We start from the raw sequence: 19,042 nt of genomic DNA, 5'->3' as shown, positions 1-19,042 counted from the left end.
AACTTTTTTTCTGACTTTGTAAGCATATTTCCAAGTTGCTATATTTGTTTTCAGAGGTTATGGATTTGTTTTAAGAGCTTGTAAATGTGTTCTTACACTTTGTAAATTTGTTTTCACGGTCTATAAATGTGTTGCTGGCGTATGCAAATTTGGTGCAAACCTGTACAGAAAGCAAGGGGATCAAATTACGGTCTTGATCCAGTTCCTGTCTGCCAACACCAGGGAACTCAACCTAAATAATAGGTCGATCTCAAAAATTTGTCAAGGTCAAAATCTGTGTGTCAGTGTGTCGTGTTGTAAACACACACAGGATCTGGTAGATGCGGTGAGAAATGATCAGATTCTCTGGAATCATTCAGATATGTTCAATTCTGTTCCTCCTCTTGGTTCCTGACAGAGGTCCGACTCCAACTCGCTGCCGTCGCTACACAGCTATGCGTCACCACCGCCGGAGTCACGGTCACGGCGGCGACGGGTCGCAGTGCTCATAAGCGTGGCTTTGATTTGTTTGCTGAGATAAGGCAACTTCAGGAGGAGCCTTCGACACCATGTGAGAGGAGATTGATTGTTTTTTAATGCTGTCCCACACATTTCACATCTACGTTGGTGTCCTGCACGACAATAAAAACCAGAACTGAATCAGGGAGCGACACTGAATGTTTTAGATTATTATTAAAAAAGAACTTTTGAGTATGTTGATCAGATGCTTTGTATGAGATACATATATCAACATTGATGATTTTAAATTGTTCTTACCAATAACAACCTCGGTTTATATGGTTCATGCTTTACAAGGTTAACACGTGTTCCTGGTTCATACTTGTCTAGAAATGAATGGTGTCAGAGAGTCACAGTGAGATGATTTTATGCAACTTTAGGTTAAACAGAAATTCAAAATTCCGTAGGTTCATAATCACAAATCGTCGACTAATCGAAAAAAAAAAAGATTAGCCGACGACGAAAATAATTGTTAGTTGCAGCCCTACTAAATACATCTGTTACAAGCACACGCGTTATTCAGGTGTATTTACAGTGAGAACAACGTACATGTAAAGTAAGCAGGTGAATCCAAGGCACATCTCTCTCTCTCTCTCTCTCTCTCTCTCTCATGTTATTGGCTGGGAGAGAGAGAGAGAGGGAGAGGGAGAGGGGGGCGGAGGGGTTACATGAGGAGCAGCTCGTAGCTCCAGTTGAGACAGACAGCAGCACATCGGCTGCCTGGTTGAACAACAATCACAACACAGACCAAAATAGAAGCCACATGCAGGCGAGGAGGATGAGAAGGAGGGAGACTGTAGCCTTCTATTAGAGCAGAGAAGAAGAGCGAGGACGGGGAGAGCGGCTGACCGGGACAAGAAGCGGCTCCACCACCGCGTCTTTGGCATGACCAAGGTGGGTTGCCTTTGTGTTACTTCAGCCTCGGTGACGCGGTCAGTCTCCGACAAATGTCTCCAGCCGGTTGGGAGTGTAGCGGCGGGGATTCGAGATGGGGGACGATAACGGTCCTATGGCGGTTGAGGGGGTGACACTTTCTCCTCTGCGAGTGTGGAGCAACCGCCAGCGTCTACAGCGCGCCACCCCGAATGTGGTTCGCCCCACGTCTCACCCGGTGCGAGGTTTGTGTTCGATGCCCCGAGCCGTGTGTTGAGGAGGGGACGATGAGAAGAAGGGGTGTATGTGTGTGTGAGTCGTCTCATGAAGCCTCGCGGGTCACTCGGATGGAGTGTGTGCTCACAGTTGCCGCTAAATGAATTGAGCTGCTGGGATTAGAATACGCTCAGCAGCGGCCACTGCTACACAAACAGGGCTCTCATTTAATTGGATCCACCCGCTCTTTTAATTGATTGACTTCGGTTTGGGACGAACAATATTCGATCGTAAATGTCAGGTGATGAAAACCTGCAGGAAGAAAAGGTGAGTGATACAACGCAAGTTCACAACAGAAACAACGAGGGAAATGTTCACTCCTAAAGTTATTTAATAAATGCAAGTGTCCAATGATGTGGGGTAATGTGGATTAATATGAATATGTACATGGAACAATTTGCTATTCATGATCCTCTTCGAGTTTTTCTTGCCAGGAAAAGCCTGTTGGCAATTGTGAATACTTGAATATTGATGTCTTGGTGCCCAATTTAAAGAAAGTCATTAAGGAGTCGCTATGTGAATGTCTTTGGGATTAGCTGGATGAGTGACCTCCTGCATTCCTTATCCTTTCTAATGGAAACTAACAGACATCGCTCATTTTAAAAGCTATAAGGCCTTCTTTCAAACTGAAGGACACAGTCAAAACATCTCAACCAGAATGCCAGTGGATATAATGCCAACAAAGTTTTTATCATGTTTGTGTCGTTAGGGGAAACATAGAAAGGTGTTTTTAACTTAAAGGAGACAATGTAAAATATATTAATAGATAATAGACATTAACATCAAGGAAAAAAGAATCATACAGTACAACAAAAGTGAATTTACTCAATAGATTTTGTTACTGGCATCAGATAAGCACAAGCCACAACTAGAAAAATGAATAAAATTTGAGAGAAATAAATGAATTGTAATAGAAGGTCGAAGTGACAATGTGAAACTGAATTTTCTTTGCTACTGAAACAGGGAGTGGAATGGCCGGCCACGGCGGCGTGTCATGTGTTCCGTGACAGTGTGTCATGTGTGTTGCAGCCGTGTGTGGGCTCTGCCATTGTCCCTGGCCTGCCTCCTCAGGACTTAATAAAACCCTTTTGCCGCAGGTCGTTTACAAGCTCAGGCTGGAAAGCGTCTTGGTTTCTGGCACGTCCTCAAGAAAAGAGCAGGACTGAGTGATGAATGTGTTCTGTTTGGAGAATAGCAATAACGAATTACAATGGAGGCGACTGGGGAGAGGCACACACACTTGTAAATCTCGCACACATACACGGATGACAAAGACAATGGGGTAGAGCCACTGTGATTAAATGTGATGTGTGGCTTCAGATTCACTGCGTGGTCGTGCTAAACGTCATCACAAGAGCGATCTTAAGAGCCACGGTGTCCTTTTAGGCTGTCGCTTTGGGAAAGGAGTTTATTTATGTAACAGTTCTCTGGTGATATACAACTGGGGCTGGCTGCTGTCCCTGAAGATGGAAGTCCTTCAGACCTGGAGCCAAGAAATGTCTGTTTACATTGCTTCAGGAAGCAGAAATATTTAGACACGAGGCAGGGTCGTGCTGAGCTGACCAGCAGGGTTTAATGTATCTTGTTTGTTTGAGATTGTAATGATGTTTCATATGCATTTCTTGGAGGCTCTCTATTTAATAATGGAGAAAGGAGAGCTTACAAGTATCAGATTTGGTTCTTCTCAGTCCATCTTAATGGTCCTGAGAATTTGGTGTGTTGTTTAGGATGATGGACTGCTCTATTGTATTTTTTTTGTATGGGTATTCTATTGTATGGGTTGCTTTGTCTTGTTCTTGTCGTTTGTTCAGACAGATTGACGTCCGTTTTTTACATGCACATTCTACATGCACAGAACTAGTTGCTCAGTAGCTCCTTGCCTCGCTGGTCACTTCCAAGTGGTTATTGGTTTCCGGCAACAAAAATACAAATGTGTTAACCAAATTTGTCTCTATCTCTATCCCTTATATGTTGCCGGGTAACATCCAAAGCCCTCCACCTGGTCCTGGGTTGACCCCTCAGTCTCCTCCCTGCTGGCCGTGCCTGAAACACCTCCAAAGGGAGGCGTCCATGGGACATCCTCATGAGATGCCCGAACCACCTAAACTGACTCCTCTCAACACGGAGAAGCAGCTGCTGTACTCTGAGTCTCTCCAGAGTGAGAGAACTCCTCACCTTATCTCTAAGGGAGACACCCGCCAGCCATCAAAAACAAAAAAACTCAATTCAGCTGCTTGTATCTGGCATCTCGTTCCTCCAGTCATAGCATCTCTCTAGTCCCCATAAAGTAGTAGGTCACTCCAAAGCTTCTAAACTTATGGAAAGACAAAATGACAGAGCAAAGAGGCAGAAGTAGAGTGTTGTATCTACTGTGGCTTTTGCAGTGTATGGGTCCATCAGACACTTCCCTTCTGCTTTTTCTTCAAGCAGTTTTCATCTCTGCGTACATCACCATGAAATCTGGGCCCTAACTGGTTAGTGCACCACAACTTGTCACCAGAGGTCCAATTTTTTCACCTTGAGCGTGTGATACGACTAGTGTCACTGGAAATGCAATGAAGCTGATTTGCACAAAGAAGCAGCAGCTCACTTTATCAGTCTTTTTGCAAATGCGCTAGCCTGCCAACGGACGATCAAAAGCCTGCCAACCTGCTACCTGAGAAAACAACGATAGATCCTGTGAATATAAGAACAGGCATAGATGCCCTATAAAGCATGGTCTCAGACTCAGAGCTCAGTTTAGAACCTCGATAAATTCAAATGTGCTGATGGTCTGATCATTTTTCTGTTGTTTTTAAAGGCATATTTATGTTGGCTCTCATATGCTGTACATCAAGGTGTATACTTGGGAGAAATACGAGTGCAGCTACTGAAATAATAACATTGATCTGTTATTAATGTGTGGCCTTGCCTAACTCTAAACCTAAAGCTGATTGGCAAAAATCAAAGCAAATGGTGTGGTCAAGTGAGAGTTGACAGTGTTTTTCTGTCACTGGCAGATACAAGCGTCTGAGTCAGGATGAGGGGATCTTCCTGATGGGAATTAGTGAAGGTCTTGAGTGGTGTTTAAGATGAGCTTGACTGATTAGAGTGCTTGTGATTAAAAATTCACTTGTGGGTTTTACTACTCACCGCAAGTGTGTGCTTGTGCGCCCACACTTATATATTTGTGTGTAGCTTTTGCTTTCATTATAGCGTTCCTTCTTGACCAACGTGTTGGTGTGACCCTAATTAACCGGCTGTTACAAACAAACCTCAAAACGAGAAAGCTTGTTTTTCCCCAAGCACCGTTCCCACTTTCCTAACACACCTCTATGCATTGCTCATTGTGTAATACACACAATAATATAAGCCTACGCTTCAAAATACATCAGATAATGCCAGTGAAAGCAGATTTTCCTCATTTGAAAGTCAGCTGTGAATTGGCAGACATCTGCCTACTATCTCATTGTTGGCAAACAATGTCAACAAAAGAGTGTAAGGGTCTCTAAAATATTTTGAGAGGATAAAAAAAACAGACAGAGAAGAGCATCTGATCTCATGCCACCCTTTAAAATGGCTGTTAGTGGGGTGGCATGTCAGCCGTGGTTGTGACAGATGGACAAGGGTTTTGCCGGGCTTTGGGCCCGATTCCACTGAGCTGGCCTGGGCCAATATTTCATCTGTGTACCAGTGGATGTTAGACCGCCAGATTTCAGCAGACCCTGGATTAACATCAGCGAAACAGCACGGTTATGAGAGCAAAATCTCTGGATGGCCTTTCTGTTCTGAGAATAACAAAATGAATAATTCATTCTTGATTTTAAGTAATGGAAGAAACCTCTTGTTGGCTGGTCACCCAGGTGGAGTCGTCCTCTTAGAGACAACTATACTCCAATATAATCCAGAAAATGAATCTTGCATGTGCACAGATTCTGAGCTCTTGTTAGTAGGATTAAGCGAAATCCAATGTTGTAAATAGGGAGCTATTTTGATCTCATAATGAACTTAAAATCATCCTCCTCATACCTTTTTATTTGCTCCTAACTTTTTTAATCCAAATCCAGCCAGTAAAGAAAACTCTTCAGTCACACCTTTCAGAGAAGGAGTGTTTTGCTTTCATAAGTTAATAAGAAAAAGGGATGTATCGATCGCATTTTAGAAGTCCCAACAGGCCGATACTGATTTTTGGTGATTTTTTTTCCACGTTTTTTCTTCAACTAAATCACACACAAATTTCACTTTGTTTTAGATTACACAAATGTACTAAATAGCAATACTACTGAACAACACTATATAGAAAACATTGCAACTGAACAAATAAACAATAAAAAAGGCTAAGTGCTTAATATAAAATAAATATGTTTCATTCTCTCGACAGACAACAGTGAACAGTGAACAGACCAAACAAATATAAACGTAACTTATTAAACACATAAACGTTGCTTTATAACCTGACAGGCCGCTACTATTTTCATCGTCTGCATGTCCAGGGAATAGTATCAGCAATTCAGCTACTGCTCATAGCACACCTCCGGTCTTCAACGACAGAACTCAGCTGCTCGTCCAAACACAATAACCTGCATTAGCATTGGTTTCACCTGCTGTTAGCTCTGGTTAGCATTTGTTCGCTCGCCTCTATGTAGCGGTCAAATTCGGTGCGGTCAACGCGATGTTGGTGTTTCGTTTCGTGACTTACCAACTGCAAATGCATGTCATTTGACTGAAAGTTCATTGTGTATGACAATTCATCATGTAGCCTGTGAGGCACTGTTCATATCATCAACTAAAAACATGCATGTTCAGCTATCAAACATAAAAAAAACTTAAGCCCAAAATTATTCATACCCCTGTCAAAAACAAACAGTTCCTTATGTTTTTCAGTTACACATCAGTATATCGCTTCAGATTTTACTGAAATAGGACACACAAGAAAGACTGAAGCCATAACCAATTTATTAAAGACAGAAGTGTAAATAAACATCTTTAACGGGGTAAAAACAAGCCTCCAAAGGATTTTTATAATTGCTCACAAGCTTCTTCCAGGTATCGACAGGGATTGTGGACCCTTCCTCCTTTGCAAATGTTTCCAGATCTTTGAGGTTGAGGGGGTTTCCGTGCTGCCACCTGTTTCTTGAGCTCCATCTAAAGGTTATCGATGGGGTTTAAAGCAGGACTTTGACTTGGCCACTTCATAACATTAATATCACTGTCCTGGAACCATTTCTTCACCATCTTCGCCATATGCTTTGCTTTGGATCATTGTCCTGGTGAGAGGTCCAATGCTCCTCCAGGTCCAGGTTCTCTGCTGCCTTCTTGAGGACTTCTTGAAGAATCTTGATGTGCTGCTCTTTCCTCATGATTCCTTCCACTTCAACGAAGCTGCCAGGTCCATTGGCAGAAAGGCAGCCCCGCAGCATTATGCTTCCACCTCCATGTTTAACAGTAGGGAGTGTGTTCTTTGGTTTAAAGGCATCACCCTTCTTTCTCCAGATGAAAGCCACATTTCTGTGCCCAAAACCTCACATGAACCTCAGGTCAAGGTTCCAGACTGGCCCGCATATATTATTTATGTCAAATCTAAGGTGAAATACTAATGTGTAACTGGAAAAAAACTAGGAATACCTTATTTTTGACAGGGGTATGAATAATTTTGGGCTTAAGTGTAACACCGCTGCTGCCCCCACTAGCCGTGCTGTGAAAGCAACATCTGTGTGTACAAATGTCAGTATCAGATTAAAGTATTTCCATTGCACCTTAATAGGATTGTCTGCTTTTAATAAAGAGTGATCTTAGCAGTTCATTCTGTAATTAAATAGTCAAGCTGAATGTGCTCTAATCCTCCATATGTGCAAAAGGTTCTGTACTGTAAGGCAGAACATATTGTTGGACATGTCTTTACCACACAGTGCAACTGCTCCCATGATCCCAGGGAAAGCAGAAACCCCTTTGAAGTATATCTTTCACTAGATGCCACATCAAACTGAACCCAACTGGCCCACGCAGTAAGGACACACTGTGTTGGCTATCAGCTCCTCGCTCTGTAACAACGAGCCCCTGGATACATTATCTATAGAATCTGTCTCACTGTATAATCCAGTAACCAGATCCTGTGAACCGAACATCACACTTCAGCACCAGCATCAGGGGAGAGAAGCTTCCGGGTTAAATGAACAAACTGTTCATTGTTGAACTTGTTGAGTCGTGATTTTAAAGGCTGTTTTTGTGGTCTTAGTTTACATCGATAGACAAGTAAGCACTTTTATTGACTTATTTGTTCTAGTCTTGAATACACTGCCTGTCTTACTGCGCTCCTGGTAAACCCTTAACGTTAAAAGAGGAAGGTTGTACAGTAGATTCTGTGACATCAAGAACGTTTTGTGCTTTACAAATGCTTAATTAATGGGCGTGTCATGGCAGAGTGGATGCAGCATGAAATGATCAAGTCACCTTTGTAGTAAGGTGGTATCAATTGGTTACATTTTAGGCATTGCTAGTACGGAAATGTTCTCAATTGCTCGCGGTAGTACTTTGTTTGATTTGTAAAGGTGAAGTAAAATATAACAGCAACACGACAATTACCAATGTGCTAATTCAAGTTTCCGTCAACAACCTGGTTTCTTCCCACTTGGGCAACCATGTGCAACCTTTCCAGGGTGTCCTCATCCCTTTGACTAGTTGACCCCGTTCTATTAAAAAAACTTGGACCAGCGATCCAACTTTTTTGGACCCGATACTGACACTCAATATAATACAGGTACTGATCCGATACCAGCGTTAAACCTCATAAACCTGTGTAACCTTCTTGTTGTGGGATTACACTGTTCATGCTTTGCGTAAAAGGCAAAAATGACTTTATTTGTCAGTAGGCCGTGGTGATTGTGAGGTGCTGGTGGTGTTCCACTTATGAGGTCACTCCCGTCCCTCGATACATTCACTGTGGCAGTTGTCGGTGAAATGGGCCTTGCACACAGACGGCGATGCGAATAAACGGCATGAAATCGCGAAAAATTCTGATGCGAACATTGACGTGCCTGTCCTTGCTCATAAATGCATAACATTCGCGGCACGCAAGTCACAGCGACTAATACTGCCCTATGAGTTCCGCAGGATCGTGGAAGGAATCGCAGAATTGGCTGATTACGAAATTGACATGGAATATCGCTGGATACAACTTAGTGAGACTGATCAAATGTTTTGTGTGGAATAGGGACGTGTGTTTAGGGAACATTGTGTGGAGGGAAGCTGCTCTTGAAGGCACAGAGAGCCTGATGCACTGATGGCTGCACGGAGCTCTGCCCGTCAGCGAGAGAGCTGCTCTCTCTGTTTACATGGAGTGGGTGGACGCTTGTATTCATCTGCCTTTCAATGCTGACCGGGTCCTCCGAACAACGCCGGCAATTTGCATGAGCTTCATTATACCCACACAGTCATCATATTCTATCTCTGCACCTATTCTCCTCCAAACTATTCTCCTTGTCTGCAGTTGTCTTGTCTTTTTTAGTTCTTATGTGTTTCGTTGAAAGAACCGCGTGTGACATCAACGTGAGTGTTATGCATAAAGTTTACATACCAAGATCTGCTTCCACGATCAGTCTTTTTTTCACCGATACCCGATCCATCTTTAAGAGGCTTGATCCGGTCATTGGTGCATCACTGTCCCAGTCACCCATAAAGGTTGGATCAGATTATGAAACATATCTTAAGAATTTGTGCCTTAAAACAGTCTACAGGTGCACAAACTATTCATTTATCTGAAGTTTTCCGGAACAATCTTTTTACATGAGGCCGGTGTCTGCTAAATTTCAGGGTAATAAGTAGAAAGGGTTGGAGATCTACCCATTTGAATCCGTGATTGTTTGCTTCATGGTTTCTTGCACGGTGACTCGGGTGCGACGCTAGTGAAAGTAGCCTGCGCAAGGCAAGGTCTGCAAAGAAATCATTGAACTGGAAAAGGAATTATTGAACAAATGTTTGTCATATACATGTAATGCCTTTGTGGAATGATCCCCAAACCCCCTGGTTGGAAATTCTTCGAATCAAAATCGTGGCACAAAGCTTGCCTCCAGACTTCAAACCGCCTAGACTCCTGGGGTCCTTTTAAAAGTATGTAGTGACCATAAAAACAAGAAAGCATGGACACCTCTGCATAATAAAATTCTTCATCAAGAGCCTGGGGTTTTACTGACATCTAAAGCTTGAGAAAGACACATACCAGCCAGCAAAAGGTGCTGAAGTCTTTCCAGTGCGAGCTAAAGAGTTTTCACCATCATTTTCACTCAGGTGCAGTGAGAGTACTGTGTGTTTCAGTGTGTAATCACCGTTTTTGTCTGCGAGCAGTGCTGTGGCTCAGAAAGCCCCCCACCTGGGGTCCCTGGTGGACCACTTCATTAATCTGTTTTCTGACTAACGGGTGTGTTATCGGGTCATTACAGCCGGTGTGGTCCGCTCCAATGCTAGTGAGAAGACCACAGGTGCACATTAAGATTTCATACCTGTCAGAACGTTAAAGGTATTTGTCTTCAAACCTCTTTTTTGCAAATTGCCTTTGAGGGCTGGGTCAACAGAACGGACTAAACTAAATTTGCAGTTTTAATTCCTGACAGAATATTTTTTCCAACCCTCAAATAAGCTCTGTGCTGTCCAGTGCTGCAAGGGTTGTCCTGGTAGATATGTTGGAGGACTACTTCATCTGGGTGAGAGTCTTGAAGAGCTGGAGCAGTAGACACCAATGTACACTGTTAAAGTAGACACAGAAGGCAGGCTCAGCTACCATCGCTCTTACTACTGCAAACTACAGTAAAATGTCTCCAAACTCGTGACAGATGGTACCGTGATAATAATGGTTTTAGTTTCGATAGATCTTGGCCAAATGTTCGGGAATTGAAGTTGCACACTTGCTGTTTTTGAATTAGCTAACTAAGCTACTCCGTAAAAATACTCTTGACTCTCATTTAATTTGAAGAATGTGCTGTGTGAAAGGGATTCAGTACTTTCATTTATTTCGAGTTGTGGTCTTCTGAACATATCTTCCAGTACGGTTCATTGCGACTATAGCCACTGACCCAAGTGCTCGGTGCTTCATGGCTCCTGCACAATGGAGATTGATCGGCATGTAGCTAAAAAAAAGAAGATCTAACTCAATTTGACTGCTTGAAAGAGTGCATCATCATCATGTTAAACCACATTGTTGCACTTGAAGACAGATTACTGCACCTAATAGATAAGTCATCTCGCATTCATAGATGTCTCCACATCCTGTTGAAGTTTTTGACATTCAAACAGTAAGTTTGTTTTGAGAAGTTGGGGGGACAAAGACTATTTGGAAAAAGTGACTTTTCAGAAGTGTTGCTGATGATGATGATTGTATTGGTTTTCACTGTAGGCTTGGCTCTTATAAGACCATCTGTGACATAGTCTAATACATGTTTTAAGTAAGATATCACATGTTCCCTGCAAATCCCCTAAACTGACTACAGTGGCTGGACCACAGAGTGCCTCCATGCTAGGCTCCCAAGAGCTGTTTAGTGGAGCTGTTTAACACATATGTGGAACTGGATTATGAAGCTTCCTGCAGCGACGGTGCAAGAATTTGTGCTCGCTTCATCTGGCTGTCCGCTCTTCCACTTTGATGCTGTCATGGTTTCTCCATTGCCATCTCAGGTCATTATGAAATCGCTATTAATGCGCCGTCTTTGTGAGACATGATTTCATTGATTGGTTCACTGGCTTAGATGTAAAAATAAATTTAAGTTCCAGGACAGCCTCTCCATGGCGACACATATGTTATATAACCAAATACGCAATCACCAGCAACTTCCAGACATAATTCTTTCCTTCAATACTTGACAGCTAACAAGACAAAAACACTTAAAAATACATAATGCTACATTCATATTTTGTACGTCATTGTGCTTCTACTGTATGGTGTTGTGAAGAAAACAGAGTGGAAGAGAAATAAATAAGCGTCTCGCTGAATTCCTGCCTCAATTTTTACTCCCCACACAAATCTTTGCTGCTGCCATTTTAGATCTCCTCCAGGATACCGTCTGAGAACAGTGTCTTTATTCGTCCATTTTTATTTTTTATTGTCAAAGGAATATTTGTATGGTATTTGCCCCCATTGTGGTTCCCTCATGTGGACTATAAACTTCTTGGAATCAGAGAGTTTTAATTGCCAAATGCCAGCAGGGATACAGATATGTGTCGTCTTTGTTCGCTGAGTTAGTACCAAAGTGTTATGTATTTTGTTATAGTTTACAACCGCTCCCCTCCAGACGAGGCTGGTCTAGTCTACTCAGTGAAGGGTCACACTGAGGGCAGTTGACTGAGAACCTCAGCCTTGGGGCATCACCAACAACTGACATGATGCTGTGTGTGGGTTCTTTTGTTCAGCTAGGAAAGTGTGCTTAGCAAACTTCCTCTTTTGGTGCCTATATAAGATATTTTAGATTGTCTTCAGATGTTCAACCTTTTAGCTTGAACCTCACTGGTTGGACTACAGAAACTTTTGGTGTGGTCCATTGAGATAAAGCTTTTCAAACTGTAGGACAAATGGTCGGTCTCCCTATTATCCAGATAAAAAACGTGGTTGACTCCAAGGTCACACCTCCGCACATTCTGATAAAAGTATTTCATTTTTCACGTTATGTCAGAGTAAACACATCATTGATACAGTTCTTTCCATCATGACCTGGGGTTCATGGCCACAGATGGTTGATAAAATTGCAGCTGAAGGGGGAGAACTTTACTGATTTGGAGTCAGAATTCCACCTGATCTGTATCTCTAACCCAGACAGGAAGGGGCAGGCAGACGCATAGTGTACCCTGTGAGGAGAAGTGCAATCTCCAGGTCATCGTATCTGTTCTCCCAGAACAAGAAACAAGACCACAACAATGGTGCTCTGAAACCCAAGACTGACCAAATATTAATGGTGATTTGTTCTGCATTTTAATTCTAGCCAATGTTCAACTTTTCAGATCACTTTTCTGATCGCAGTTGGGCTGTGTTCTGAACTGATGTTTCACTGAATCACTCTGACATACTGTGTTGAATCGTGCTTCTTGACTTTACCACGTGGTACTTTTAGATCTAGGAAAGCTAGAAATCACTTACGTTCGTTCCTCACGGGAGGAGTATTGCAAGCACACGCTAGGAATTGACTCTCACTTTAAGCTCCGACTTTACCAGAGGCCCTGTTTCCCTTATTTAATATACATTTGTATTATTGATATTAGCTTCAGGCGAGCGGGGCCCTCCTTTATTTGCCGATTTACTCAGCGCCAGACCTTCTCTGGCTTTATTTCCTCTCAATAATGAGTCTTCTCCTTTGCAAACAGGGGCCCAAAATATTACTTTAAATTCTCCAATTACCTCTCTACAATTACCTGGTTTCAGATAGTGATTTTTTTGCCACCATGATAATCAACATACCGAGATCCAATTAAGGCCGTTTGACCCAGAAATAATTAGGTGTGAATGGGGGCAACCCTCCCCCCTAAAAGGTTTTTCAAATTGCTGCAGAGATTTCCACTAACAGAGAGCAGTTTTATTGATCTGAACTGCATCGATCCTGCTTATCGGAGCTTGCGGAGGGCGTTTTAGAGTCATTAGTGGTGTTGTATTGGCAAAACCAACAATGCGGCCGCAGTGCTGACATGGTTTAGTTCAGGGTTCAGCAGGTAGGCAGTCAGAGGGGCTAATGGCAGTCAGCTCAATTCTAAACACATTACCAATGAAGATTGTGTTTTCACACAATCAAAACAGCATCATGAGACGTGTAATGGTCTGGTTCACGCGCAAACTCGAGGCCCAGGGGCCGTTTCCACCAGGGTGACTAACTTTATATAACCCGCAAGAGCTTGAAAGAGTTGCCACCAAATTATGTTTCAAGAGGACCTCGCCTGCAGATCTATCTTTCCTCACCCATGCATATGTTTCAAATGTCGCCGTCCTCCTCTCCATGATGCAGGAAGTCACTCATCATGATGATGCTCCATCTTGCAGCTACTGCCTTATAAAGTTATGTTATCTCAATGAATCACAGTTTAATGGTATAAGAATATTTGCCACAAGAAGCCAAATTTTTCAATTTGAATGAATTTGGTATATTACTGAATCAAATGATGGACCCATACATACATTTAAAAAACAAAATATTGTTTATAAATCATGATGGTTTTTATATCACCTTATTTAAATTAAAGCTCTTTTAATGTCTTGAAAATATTTGTATAACAATTTCAATGTTATAAGATTTTCAAATACATTCACAGTAGTGGAAATCCTGGTCATTGTGTAGCAAAAAACATCCCTGAACAAAGGCAAACAGACACTTTTGTTTGCTTTTGTTCAGGGATTCCTCCATGTTTGTTGTTGTTGTTATCATCCTAGCTGCCACGTGTCTTGTGCATCAGTGTGATCAGTGCTACTGCACTTACAAAGGTTCCCTGTTGTCTGGAGAGCACAATGTTTGATTAAATTAAATTGCATTTTTGTTATGGAGCAGATCAGAGACAATTGAAGTTAGTTTGTTGTCATGTTGTTATTATCTTGATTAAGACACGCTGGCAGAGCACCTCTGATTTACTTAAACTGAGGGAACCAGGCTATGTCTCAGTCATTTATCCAATATTAACCTGGGGCCAGTCTTCATGATATACTCTATGTTCTCCCTCTTCTAACTGTTTGTGAGCTTCTGTCTTTGTGGAACTCTGGTTTCCTCCCACACCGTAATGAGAACTTTAAATTATGTGAAGTTGCGAGTGTGTGACTTACTACATGTCCAGGGTGATCCTGGCTTCGACCTGCTGTAGTGGAGCCTGGATACAGCCGCTTCTGACGGAAAAATCCACCACTTGAAAAAAAGGCTGCCGCTGTTGTTGGTCCAACCAGACAGTCAGTAAGTGGATTCTGATAATTGGCCACAGTTTCTGATTCCTGCTCCAGAGACACCTTCACTGTTTGGTTGGTCTCCACCAATTAATTGCAGCACATGGTTCACCACTGTAGTTTCAAAGAGCATTGGGTTCACATGATCCCACTGGAGTATTTGGATAGAAAATGAGATGCTACAAAGGAAACTGCCCCCAACGAAGTCAGATCTGTGGTCTTGAATCGGATCTTACAACAGGGAACATGGAACGAAGAAGAAAAAATACTGGCTTCTATCCAAAAGCACCTGCTGGATTACAGCTCTTTCCCAGAAATGCGCTGTAATGGGTGTCACACTTAAGAGGGGCAGAAGAGCACAGCAGAGCGAGGAGACACCCATGGCCCCGGCTGACGTCGGGCCAATCAGCCCGGCACACGGTGGCGGTTCTTGAGGGGTCGAACGGCTATAGGGCTCCACTCAGAGCATCACATTAATTTGGTGAGGAGGAATCTGCAATGTTATGTAAATGAACAGCTGATTTGTTGGAGCACATTGAGTTCCGCAAACAGACCAAGAGCTCAGTGATAAGGAGGTGGGAGTTGAAACCCGGCATGCCTCTTCAAAAGCAACCGCAAAAGATGATGATCGACTGGCTTTTTTAATCACTCAAACAGCTTGGTGGCGATGGGAAAACGCTGACTTCAAATACAAACTGCCCTTCTGTCTTTTTTTGGCAGGACCTGCACCGCCTCTTCTACAGTAAATAAACAGGGGTGTTCTGATGTGGCTCCAGTAAATAATTAACCAACTCACTTCCTTCTGGATTGAAGCAGGTGTTGTGCCCAAAAGGTGACTCCCCGGTGAAAGTAAAAGGGCTGGGCTTACCCTTAAGGTAGTGCCCTGGCAAGTGATTTCCTGGAACTACATCTGCGCAAACTTGTGCATATAGTCCAGTCTGGTTTAAGAGCTAATAAAACTGCCAATTGGGATCATCCAACTTTTACAAAATTCTGCCAAAAGACCAAAAAGAGGGTCCACATTTTACCCATTTTAAGGTGTTTGTGTTTTAATTAAAAGATGAATTTAAGATTCTATAGAGTTCCAATGACCAACTTTCCTGTCATCTGGAAGTTGTCTTTTAGCTCTCTAATGTCAGATTTTTCTTCCACTTACTCTGAGGGTGGCAGAGAGGTAACATTTAAAAAAAGGTGTATGTTGTGGAGTGATTTCAAATTATTTCTCCCAGTGGAGTCAGGACTGCAGACCTGCCTCGGCCAGGAACCTATGGCTTGCGAACCATCTCTTTGCATCGCGCCGACTCATTGTTATGGCAGATGGCAGTTTCTCGGACTTTACATTGATTTATCCATTAACTTGAGCTGATATTAATATTGTATTAATCTGAGTAGCATGTGCGGTACCATCACTCTCTGCATCAAGCTCAGTTATGGTCACTTCCCATGATGCTCTGCAGCCAAATGGAGCATTCATTGATGTTGCTCACTATAACATGGATTTCTAGAGCTTCATGCGGCGAGATTGAGCCTCATCACATCAGAAGCATCTTCTTCCATAAGTTTTCCGACTTGTTCTTCTTCCCACTTCTGTGCTCTTCTGTGCTCAGCTGTGGAGCCATGTTGCGGTGATCCAGCAGTGAGATTGGTTGACTGCTCGGTAAAGCTTCATGGGAACTGTTTAGGTCACTGTAACTGAGTTTATTGTTGGGGTTATGGAATCATGCTACTCTGCGCATCTCAAGAGGCTTCCACTTATGTGAAACAATGTCTCTCTAATGTAACTTCATTATTATTATATTAAGTAAATCAAAAAATAATTTCATATTATACTCTAAAATCGCCCCTTTTCCATTCCGTTGTATTCAGCATTTGAAAATACAGGGCTGCTATGGAATTAGATTTTACAATAATTACTTTTTGACATTCTCAGTCAAAAACCCCTGGCGTAGACCCGACGTTGGTGGTGGCGCTGTACAGCTTCATAATGTCCTGCTCACTGTTTGGGTGGAATCCACCAGGACATCATTAATGGATAGTTGTTTTTAAACAGAGGTCTTGAGGTTTCCTTCACAGCACTCTCATCTACCACGCAATAAAATTTATGGAGTTCATACAAGATGTGGGGTCAGAGGTCAGAGTGCTGCTACTGTGCTCTGTGGCGCCTTCCTGCTATTATTACAAAAGTGTCTTGAAGGGAACTCAACACATCCTCTTTCAGGAATCGAACTGTATATTATGGACTGGGTGTTTACACCAAAACCCGGGAACAGGGGACGTGCCTGTCATGACTTCACCAGAGGGGACATTGTCTGGTCGATGTTTTCAGTCTCCACTTCCCTCCCTGGACTTATCCTCTGGCACTTGCCGGCAAGAAATGATCTAAAAGGCTTTTATCAATAAGCCTGATGTTGATTCTGCTCGCTCAATTAGTCTCAAACCTCTTTTCATATTCTCTCGCCGTCTTTCTCTCTACATGTGCTTTTCACTTCACCCGCTCAATTTTACTCTCAACGCTCTTTGCTCACTGCATTTTCGCCCTCTCTCTCCAAACAGTCACCCTGGGGGGTCATTTGAAGGCAGAGATTGCTTCTATCTCCTTGGCTATGGGGAGTCCACACTGCAAACAAGTAATAATATGGACATGCTTTCTGGCACACGCATTAGCATGGGCATCAGGCGTGTACTCAGTCCACCTTTCCTCATGTCCAGGAACAGGATGGAGCCTCTGAGAATCATTGGGACCCTCTTCGGGGTGGGGTGGTCTGTTGGATGGAGGAGCTCAAGTCACTGAGGGCTTGCAGTAATGTGGACTGGAGTGAGACTGTGGAGAGAGGGAGATGAGAGAAGAGACACTGTTCTCATGCTCAATACTCTATATACTATATACTCTATACTACTACCAATACTACATTGGTTTGTGCCCCAGCTTCTTTGCTGCCTCACCAGAGTAGCTATTGGACATTAAATTGTGTTGGTTTATGGAATAGGCAAAGAGAAATCCTTGGGATTAGGTTGGTCATTGCAACTCAGACAGACTTTTGCCTTAAATAATCGCCAACTGGCCTCTAGCAGCATCACAAATTACTCCAAAATAGTAACTAATCTGTCTCATCATGAATGCTGTCTGGCATTCACTGTGACAGCTGTGTGTGTCCTTACATGCGTGTGTGCACAGGGATCGGGGAGCACAGTGTGTTCTTCTGTGGAGGACAGATGAACACAAAACACTGCAAAATTAAAATTCTTATTCAAATTCACTTCAGTGTCAAACACTCAACAGTACAGTCTGTACTCTCCTGTTTCCCTCTTTTTTGTCTATTTGATTTGAAGAAATTGAAGGCAGGCAGTTTAATATCCTGCGCTACATATCTGTTTGTAGAAGAAGGACGTTGAAGAGCACAGACCGATAGAAGGGATGGAGCAGGGTTGGGATTTTGAAGTGCCATGCCCCGGACCCGTCAATAATACTGCAGTGTTGATGGGGTGAAGAATGAATAAGTGATGTCATAGCTGCACTTACATGTGCACAGCGAGACCAAGGACATTAAAATTAGATGAGGTTAATCATAAGTTGTCTTAGGATCACCGCCTTCAAATCTTTAGTTGCTGTAACCAGTTTCTTCTGCCTTATTACTAGTAGCTAAGTGGAGGGTTTGGAGGTCAGAGGACACTTGGAGAGCAGGAACCGTACTTAAGCACTCAAGCTTTTAGAGCTTGTATTTGCTGGACCAGCAAAGTGAACCGCTGCTAATGACACAGCTTCCCGAAATCGTATCTCACCCAACTATGAAATAAGTTTAAAAATATCTCTAGTAGTGGCCTCTGCATGGCTACCCCTGGAGGGGAGGAGCCACTCGAAGACATGCTGCGGAGGGGCAACATATTAAGTTAAGTGTCTTAGAGAGCAAATGAAATAACCGATAGACGAAAATGTATCATGTCAGGGTCCTCAAGCGAAGGGTAAGTCCTCCCACTTACGTCACATTACTGTGATAATGTCTTCATGAAGAAGGCTCCTGTCCTGGAGCAGCAACTGGGTCACAGCTGTGGGTGTAAGAGGCAGGACGAATGTCAGCGTCAGCTGTTCCCCAAACAACTACCAGTCCATTTGTTGCTTCTTTTCGTCCCCTCCTCCCCTCAGAAACCACAAAGATTGCACCTTGAAGAAGAAACCAGAGAGGCTGAAGATCGAAATCAGTAATAATAAGATCTGATACCCTCGAATCTCAGGAGGGCTGAAAACTCAACGGGTCAGCGCTCGGGGTCAACAGTCCTTGATCCCAGAGGGATCCAATAAGGAGCACCAGGGCTTTTACGGCCACGCTGTGTCACTCTGCAGGAGGGAGGAGAAACCCAGTGTTAGACTTTCAATTAGGAGCAATGCAAATGTGGAATATTGAATATGACAATGAAGTGTTTGGATAAAAGAAGCTTTTGTTTGATATGAAACATTTACCCGCCGAGACTGTGTCACCACTGAGGGATTCTTTTGAAGCGCCACTTTGTGTTTTATCCCGTTTGAAA

General features: G+C 43.0%; 1 protein-coding gene across 1 annotated transcript in view; it reads left to right on the top strand.

The window, feature by feature from the left end:
• The first annotated feature begins 1,185 nt into the window (after window positions 1-1,185).
• Window positions 1,186-19,042, top strand: part of gal3st3 (galactose-3-O-sulfotransferase 3) — a 30,009-nt gene continuing 12,152 nt past the window's right edge. The window contains exon 1 of the mRNA XM_053860279.1: window positions 1,186-1,392. The gene's annotated coding sequence lies outside the window, so the exon portion shown is untranslated. The remainder of the gene's footprint in view (window positions 1,393-19,042) is intronic.

This window comes from Synchiropus splendidus, chromosome 3, assembly GCF_027744825.2.
Source record: "Synchiropus splendidus isolate RoL2022-P1 chromosome 3, RoL_Sspl_1.0, whole genome shotgun sequence".
NCBI lineage: Eukaryota > Metazoa > Chordata > Actinopteri > Syngnathiformes > Callionymidae > Synchiropus > Synchiropus splendidus.
This window is presented reverse-complemented; position numbering and strand designations above follow the sequence as displayed.